The 8606-nt window shown below is 35.7% G+C and overlaps 1 pseudogene; it reads right to left on the bottom strand.

Annotated features, from left to right (window-relative positions):
- Positions 1 to 247: 247 nt before the first annotated feature.
- LOC116476852 (putative monooxygenase p33MONOX) lies at positions 248 to 1233 on the bottom strand (annotated as a pseudogene).
- Between the last annotated feature and the right edge of the window lie 7373 nt (positions 1234 to 8606).

Raw genomic sequence — 8606 nt, 5'->3', positions numbered from 1 at the left:
TTGAAGTTCTTATCTAGGTAAATGATGAAAAAAGAGGTAATGAGATCCCCCATACATCACTGCTGAGATTATTTAGTCCAACTTTAAAGCATTACAAAATGGCTTTTTGCACACAAGGGCAAGCTTTGTACTAACGTTTCTCAAATACCAATTATGTCTCCAGCGCTAGTCTCAATTTAACAGGTTTTTAAAAAATGTACCTTTCCTATGTCACAGCCAAGGTAGAGTCCCTAGAATAGAAGGGGCTCTAGAAGCCAGTGGGTGTGAGCACATTCAAGTCAGGTGGTTTGAGCTTATGGGTCCATGGTAGCTGTTTCTTCCATTCCATCACTAGGATGTTCATCTTGGGCATCTTCAAGGTTACTGGATCTTCAGCCATTCAGTTGGCCTGGGCATGGATCAATTCCATTGGAGAAGGCTTCTGGGCTCCTTTTTAGGCCTGGGTGGCAAAACTTCCAGAATCATACTTCTGAAGACATCTTGGTCCAAAGAGGCTCCACTTTCCTGACAAGTTTCTGTCCTTGTCCCCACTTCCAGAATCCATGGTGCTAGGATTTGGGCCAGGTAAGGCTGTGGAAGAACCAGAAGTGAGCCAGCCTCTGGGCTTCTGCTTAGGGGAAGAATGAGGAGTGGTGCTTGGGGTGACTGGGCTGATGCAGGCTGCCTCTCTTCTTTTGTTATCTCTCTACTCTGTAGCTTTAGTTTGTGGAGTGCTCCTGCAACTGGAAGGTACTTGGTCTCCTTGGTGGTGAGGCCCCTGTGAGGTGTGTAGCCAGCATCTCTCAGCCCTGCCTGTCACTCAAAATGCTGAATACTTTCCTGGGTCTGTTTTGTGATCAGATAATTCATGATGACATGTGTAGCTTTGCCTTCACCACTGGGACCTTGTCTACACTGTCGATGGCTGATGACAGGGTCATGGCTGGGGAGGGTAGGCTGGCCTCATCTTCCTCCACCTTGGTGAGGCACTGATATTGTGCTCTGGAATCACTGGCTTCCAGGGGACACTGCCCATGTCCGATGGAGGAAGAGTCATGGGCGCAGGGTCCTTGAGGGCATCATCGTAGCTGGATGCCCAACGATATATCCTGATGGGCAGGAACATCTTGTCTAGAGGCCCACTAGCCTCAAGAGCAGGCACTTCTGGTTGTCTTGAAGCCATTGAAAAACTGGGATCCAGGTGCTTTTTCTGTCTAGAATTCCGAGCTGAGTCCCTGCCACCACAGTGAAATGATGTGATGACTAAGCTGACAGACAGATGTTAATGAGAAACATGGTCCAGCTGCTGCAAATTAGCAAAACCTACCAGGAAGTATCCATCCAGAGGTTCTGTTATGCTACTGCCATGGGGCTGCCTGCAGCCTGGAATCTGGCACTAAAGAGGTTCTGAGTGCCTACGTCTCCTGAGAGGCTGTGGCGCAGTCTGGACCCAAGGCATGGTGAGAGCGGCAGTGACACGGAAGGTCTCCAGCACCCATCAGACAACACTGCCCCAATGCGACCTATTGTTAAAGGAAAAGATAATGAACAACGGTGATGCAGTTGCTGGAAGTAGTAGATAAGGGCGTTAAAGGAGTTGTTATAACTATGTGCAATGAAGTAAAAGAAAATATTAACAGAAAATATCTAAAGTAAAGGAAGATATAGCTTGAATATATATAGAAATAAAGAATAGATATGCTTTTATTTATCCTTATTCTTTATTGTCTTATCCTTTATGTATAAAAAAGTATCCCAAATTTTGGATGAAATATCTGAAATTTAAAAATTTATTTCATCGTCTTAGAAGAATCGAGATGGCAGAGGAAAAGAACAGAGAATTTAAAGACGGACCAATAGAAAATATCTAATATGAAGAAGAACCAGAAAAATAAGACTGAAATAAACTAAACAAATAACATACATGTATTTATTTGGAGTCTGAGAAAGAGACAAGAGAATGGGCCAGAAAAAGATATTTGAACATATAATCACCAAAATTGTATCCAAATTTAGTTAGGCACAGGTTTTCAGGTTCAAGTAACTCTGTGCTTGCTTTTGAGCCATCAATTCCACTTCCTAGGAATTCATCCTAGAGATGTATCTCTGTATTAGTCTGTTTTAACACTGCTAACAAAGACATCCTGGGAAATTTATGAAGAAAGAAGTTTAATGGATTCACAGTTCCACATGTCTGGGAATCACAATCATAGCGGAAGGCAAAACAGGAGCAAAGCCACATCTTGCATGGAGTTAGGCAAGAGCGAGCATGTGCAGGGGAACTCCCCCTATATAAAACCATCAGGTCTTGTAAGACTTATTCACTATCATGAGAACAGCACAGGAAAGACCCTCCCCCATGATTCAATTACCTCCAACCAGGTCCCTCCCATGACATGTGGGAACTTTGGGAGCTACAATTCAAGATAAGATTTGGGTGGGGACACAGCAAAACCATATCACAACCTCCAATAATATGAAAATACACATGCACAAGATTATTCATATATAGCATTATTAAGTTAAAAATATTGGGAACAGTTTCAATGTCCACGCATTGGATATTGTTTGAACAAATTATGATTAATTTTCACTAAGGGACAGCAAAATTTTCTTAAAAATGAGGGCAGAATTTTTGGCCCACACAGTCTCTATTTCAATTACTTAACTCTGTGGTAGTAATCCAAAAGCAGCCATAAAAAAACATATGAACAATTGTGCATGGCACATCAATCAAAGATCATTTACAAAAACAAATGGTGGGTCAGATTTTGCCTGTGGGCCTTAATTTGTAAATCCTTGATTTACACAATTGATTTATACAACAATACGTCAATTTTAAAACAGATTGAAGAGGATCTCTATAAACTGATATGGAGGGATTTTCAGAGGCTGATCAAAAGTGCCAAATCTAGAATCATTTGAGCAGCAAAATAAATTATGATGATAATGGATAATAACCACTTCAATCAAATATCTGCCCATGAATCCATGGATAATGAATGAATGGCAGAAAAAGAAAAAAGTTTTCATTCACTAACCATGCATTCATGAATATAAATGTTATGTATTTATACATATTTGTGTATACATATTCTTCACAGATTATTTCTCTTATATTATTATTATTTTTATATTATATATAATATTATTATTTCTGGGCTCTCTATTCTGTTCCATTGGTCTGGGTGTCTGTTTTTATGTCAGTACCATGCTGTGTTGATTACTATAGTTTTATAGCAGATTTTGAGATCAGGTAGTGTGATGCCTGTAGTTTTGTTCTTTTTCCTCAGGATTGCTTTGACTATTTGGGGTTGTTTTAGTCAGGGTTCTCCAAAGAGACAGAGCCAATATAATATATAGAGAGATATATGAAAAAGGATTTATTAGAATTGGCTCACTTGATTTTGGAAGTTGAATAATCTTACAGACCATCTTTATCAAGTGGGAGAACCAGGAAAGAGATTAATGTGTCTCAGTCCAAGTCCAAACTGTAGAACCAACAAAGCTGTGGTGTAATTTTCAATCCTGAATGCTGGAGAGTCTGAGGGCTATTGGTATGAGTCCTGGAGTTCAAAGACCAGACAACCTGGAGTTCTGACATCCAAGGGCAGGAGAAGGAGGGTGTTCTGTCTCAGGGAGAGAAAGTGAGAATTCTCGCTTCCTTTGCCTTTGCTCCATTAGGGCCCAAAACTGATTGGATGATATGCCCACTCTCATCAAGGGTGGATCTTCCCCACTCAGACCACCAACTCACACGCTAATCTCCTCTGGAAACATCCAGACAGACACACCTGAGATAGCCCGATCATCTAATCAAAACCACAACTACCTGGGCTTCCCTTTTAGCAAAAGAGGGATCAGTTCCTCCTGAAACATTAAGAATAATGCCTTACCTGCTGAGTATACCTTAATCAAGTCAAGTCCAAAGTTAACCATCACAGGGCTTTTTGGGGTTCCATGAATGCTTTAGAATTCTTTTTATTTCTGGGAAAATGTCACTGGAATTTTGATGGAGAGAATCTGTAGATAACTTTGGGGAGTATAAACATTTTAACAATATTAATTCTTCTAATCCCTGAACATGAAGTATCTTTCTATTTATCCATGTCTTCTTTACTTTCATTCTTCAGTGTTTTATAAGTTTTCAGTGTCAAAGTCTTTTGCCTTCTTTGTTAAATTTATTCCTAATTTTTTTTTGTTAACAATTGTAAATGGGATTGTTTTCTTGATTCATTTTTTGGATAGTTTGTTTTTTTTTTAAATATAAATGCAATTGACTATTGTATGTTGATTTTGTATCCTGCAACTTTACTGTATTGTTTATTAGGTTTAACTTTTTTTTTTTGGTGGAGTCATTGATATTTTCTAACTATAAGATTATGTCATCTACAAATAGGAACAGTTTAACTTTTTCCTTTCCAATTTGTATGCTTTTTATTTCTTTCTCTTGCCTAATTGCTCTGGCTAGAATTTCCAGTATACTATATTGAATAGAAGTAGGAAGAGTGGACATCCTTGTCTTGCTCCTGATTTACGGGAAAAGATTTCAACTTTTTACCATTCAATATGATATTAGTTGTGGGCCTGTCATATATAGCCTGTATTGTGTGATGTACATTGCTTCTATATCTAGTTTGTTAAGGGTTTTTATCATGAAAGGATGTTGAGATTTGTAAAATGCTTTTTCTTTAACTATTGAAATGATCATATGGGTTTTGGGCTTTATTCTGTTAATGTGGTATATCATGTTTATGGATTTGCACATGTTGAACCATCCTACATTCCAGGGAAAAATGCCACTTGATCATGGTGTACCATCCTTTTAATGTATTGTTGAATTTAGTTTGCTAGCATGTTGTTGAGAATATTTGCATCAATGTCATTGAGGATATTATAAGTTTCTTTTCTTGTAATGCCTTTGTCTGGCTTTGGAATTAGATTAATGTTGGACTCATAAAATGAGCTTAGCAGTATTTCCCCTGCTTCAGTTTTTTGAAGTAATTTGAGAAGGATTGGCATTAATTCTTCTTTAAATGTTTGGTAGAATTTACCAGTGAAGACATCAGGTCCTGAGCTTTTCTTTGAAAAATATTTTTGATTACTGATTCAATCTTCCTACTTGTGATTGGTCTGTTCAGATATGCTATTTCTTCATAGTTGAGTCTTGGTTGATGGTAAGTTTCTAGGAATTTATTTCTTCTAAACTATCCAATTTGTTGGTGTATAGTTATTTATAATAGTCTTCTAAGGTTCTTTGTATTTCTGTATAAGTTGTAATGTTTCCCTTTTCATTTCTCATTTTAGAGTCTTCTTTCATTTTTTTATTAGCCTAGATAAAGGTTTATCAATTTTATCTTTTCAAAAGATCCACTTTTAATTTTGTTGCTCTTTCATATTGCTTTCCATGTCTCTATTTTATTTATTTTTTCTTTGATCTTTGTTATTTCCTTCCTTCTACTAGCTCTGGACTTAGATTGTTTTTTTTTTTTCTAGTTTTATTTTTTTTTTTTTGAGAAATGATGTTAGGTTGTTTATTTGAGGTTTTTCTTCTTTTTTAATGTAGGTGTTTATTGCTACAAACTTTTCTCTTAGAACTGCTTTGCTGCTTCCCATAATTTAGTAAGTTGTGTTTACATATCATTTGTCTCAACATATTTTTTTGTTTTCCCTTTGATTTCTTCTGTCATCCATTGGTTGTTCAGAAACATGTTTTAAAATTTCCAAATACTTGTGAATTTTCCAGTCTCCTTCCTGTTATTTATTTCTAGTTTCATGCCATTGTGGCCCAAAAAAATACTTGATATTAATTTTTAATTTTTTTATTTTTCTTTATTTTTTTTTGAGACAGAGTCTCGCTCTGTCACCCAGGCTGGAGTGCAGTGGCACGATCTTCTTAAATGTGTTGATTATATGTTTTAAAAAGTTCACCTGTATCTTTCTTTAGTAGGTTTTACAACTTCTTTAATTACATTTGACTTATTAACGCATACTATTTTTGGAAAAAGTACGGGATAGAAATCCCTTATCCAGTTTGATTTATTCCACATTCCTTCACATCTCCCATTGACTTAAGATGTGCTCTTTATCATACCATAAAATTTTTTGTATCCTTTATTCTTTCCCTTAAATTCTTTATATATTTCTAGTTTGTGTGTACCAATTTATAAAATTTTTGTGGTTTTATTAAATCATTCGATATTTTTTACACCAAGTTTCTTTCATTGCTTTTCTTTTTTTGGATTTTTCTTTCTTTTAGATATTTATTTTTAGAAATGTGAAAGAATAAATAGTAGAGAAAAGCCTGTCCTTCTATAGGAAGACATAAGTATTGAAACTACTACATTCTAACTAAATCTATAAATTTAATACAAGTATAATGAAACTATCAGTAAAATGTGTTATATAATTTGATACAGACCTTTGATTATTTTTCAATTAGGTCTTAGTGAAGATTTATAATTTTCTTTTCATAGGTTTTACAATTCTCTGTTAAATATATTTCTGCTTATATTTTATAGCTTTTATTATATTTTGACTATTGCTAATATAAAGGAAAACTACTGAATTTTTAATATTAACTTTTATTATCTGGCACTGTACCAAACACATTTCTTACTTCTAAATCTAACTATTTTTAGCTAAAAATCTTGAATTTTTTATAGTAGACTATTATATAGCCTGTGAAGTAACAGATTTATGTCCTCATTTCAAACTTTTTCATCTTATTTTTTATGTTTTATTTTACTTATTGTTGAAGTTCTTAGCTATGAAAAATAGTAATGATAATGACAAACATCTTTATTTGATTTCTTACATTAATGGAAACATCTCTGGTGTTTCTCCATGTTGTTTTTATCTAAAATAGTTTTCTCTGCCATGTTAAAAATGTGTTTGTTACTCTCAGTTTTCTAAGCTTTTTCTTATTTTCTTTTAAAAAATGAAGAATAGATATTTTATTAACTTTTTGGATCCATGGAGATGATTATTGGTTTTTGAATTTTAGACTTTTTCTTAAAGGACCTTAGTGTTCACTTAATTTTCAATAAGTATATTAATTTTCCTTGTATATGTGGAAAATTGAGGTCCAGGTTGTATTCGAACATGTCCAGTGAAAGAAAACAAAAACAAGACAAAAACCAGCAAAAACAAAACAAAACAAAAAACCAAAAGCAGCTCAGTCCATTCTTGATATGTCTTCATTTACTAAACTTGGGTGACATTGATCTATAAATCAACAATCTTTTCAATCGTCTTCTATTTATGAATCACTCCTTTGTTACCCAGTTCTTATTTTTCAGTCGTGCTGTCAAACATATCACATAATGCTCTTGGTAAACAGTTTGCTAAAAATGTCCCAATAATTCTATCAAAAGAGATATTAACTTAACTTGTTCTCTAAGTGAAACCGTATTAATCACAAGTGATTACAAAATAAGCATATGATAATGTTAGAATTTTGGACAACATCTATGTCAAGCTCAATTAGAGCAAAAATGAAATTAGCAATCTGCAGATTCTTCTATTTGTTTCTGATGGTTAATAACATTTTAGCTGCAAGAGAGATACTAAATGTAAATTATTATAATCCCTTTATTTTAAAAATTAAGAAATTGAGGTTCAAAGATATAGTAGCACCTGCTCAGATTTTACTCAAACTGGAGTTTGCAGAGCACTTTCATTCATAGAGAATCAGCAGCCCCTCTGAAGCTTCTGAGGTGTTTCTGGTTTTACCCGGTTGATTCTACATGTGATAGGAGTCAGGGCTCAGGGTTTCCATGCTTTAAAATATCCAGATGAAATCATGACTAAACTTTCATCTGTATTTCTGGCCAACCAACCCCAAACTGCATTTCCCAGAGAGACTCCTATGTTAGTGGTTTTCCATCAGCAACAGCAACTCACAAACTGCAGCTTTGTGTAACTTTTGAGCTTCTTGAGTCATTAAGCATTTAATGTTTTCTCAACCTTTTGCTCCTAGTGGCAATTTCTTTTCCTTTCCCTTTGGGCTCCTTGCCTGAGACTTCCTAGAGCAGCGGTTCCCAACCCCCAGGCTATGGACTGCTATCCGTCTGTGGCCTATTAGGATCTGGGCCACACAGCAGGAGGTGAGCAGTGGGCAAGCCAGCGAAGCTTCACCTGTGTTTAGTATTTACAGCTTTTTCCCATCACTTGCATTACCGCCTGAGCTTTGCCTCCTGTGAGATCAGCAGAGGCATTAGATTCTCCTAGGAGCATGAACCCTGTTGTGAACTGTGCATGTGAGGAATCTAGGTTGTGTGCTCCTTGTAAGAATCGAATGCCTGATAATCTGTCAGTGTCTCCCATCACCCCCAGATGGGACCATCTAGTTGCTGGAAAACAAGCTCAGGGATCCTATCAAGTCTACATTATGGTGAGTTGTATAATTATTTCATTATATATAACAATGTAATTATAATAGAAATAAAGTGCACAATAAATTTAATATACTTAAATAATCTCCAAACCATCCATCCTACCCCACAGGTCCGTGGAAAAATTGTCTTCCACGAAACCAGTCCCTGGTGCCAAAAAAGTTGGGGACCACTCTTCTAGAGGACAACCGTTTTTCTTTACTCATTTTTCTCCTATCAGCTTTTCAAAAC

This window comes from Hylobates moloch, unplaced genomic scaffold (genome assembly GCF_009828535.3).
Source record: "Hylobates moloch isolate HMO894 unplaced genomic scaffold, HMol_V3 SCAFFOLD_11, whole genome shotgun sequence".
NCBI lineage: Eukaryota > Metazoa > Chordata > Mammalia > Primates > Hylobatidae > Hylobates > Hylobates moloch.
Note: the sequence above shows the minus strand (reverse complement) of the source record. Positions and strands in the feature narration are given on the sequence as shown.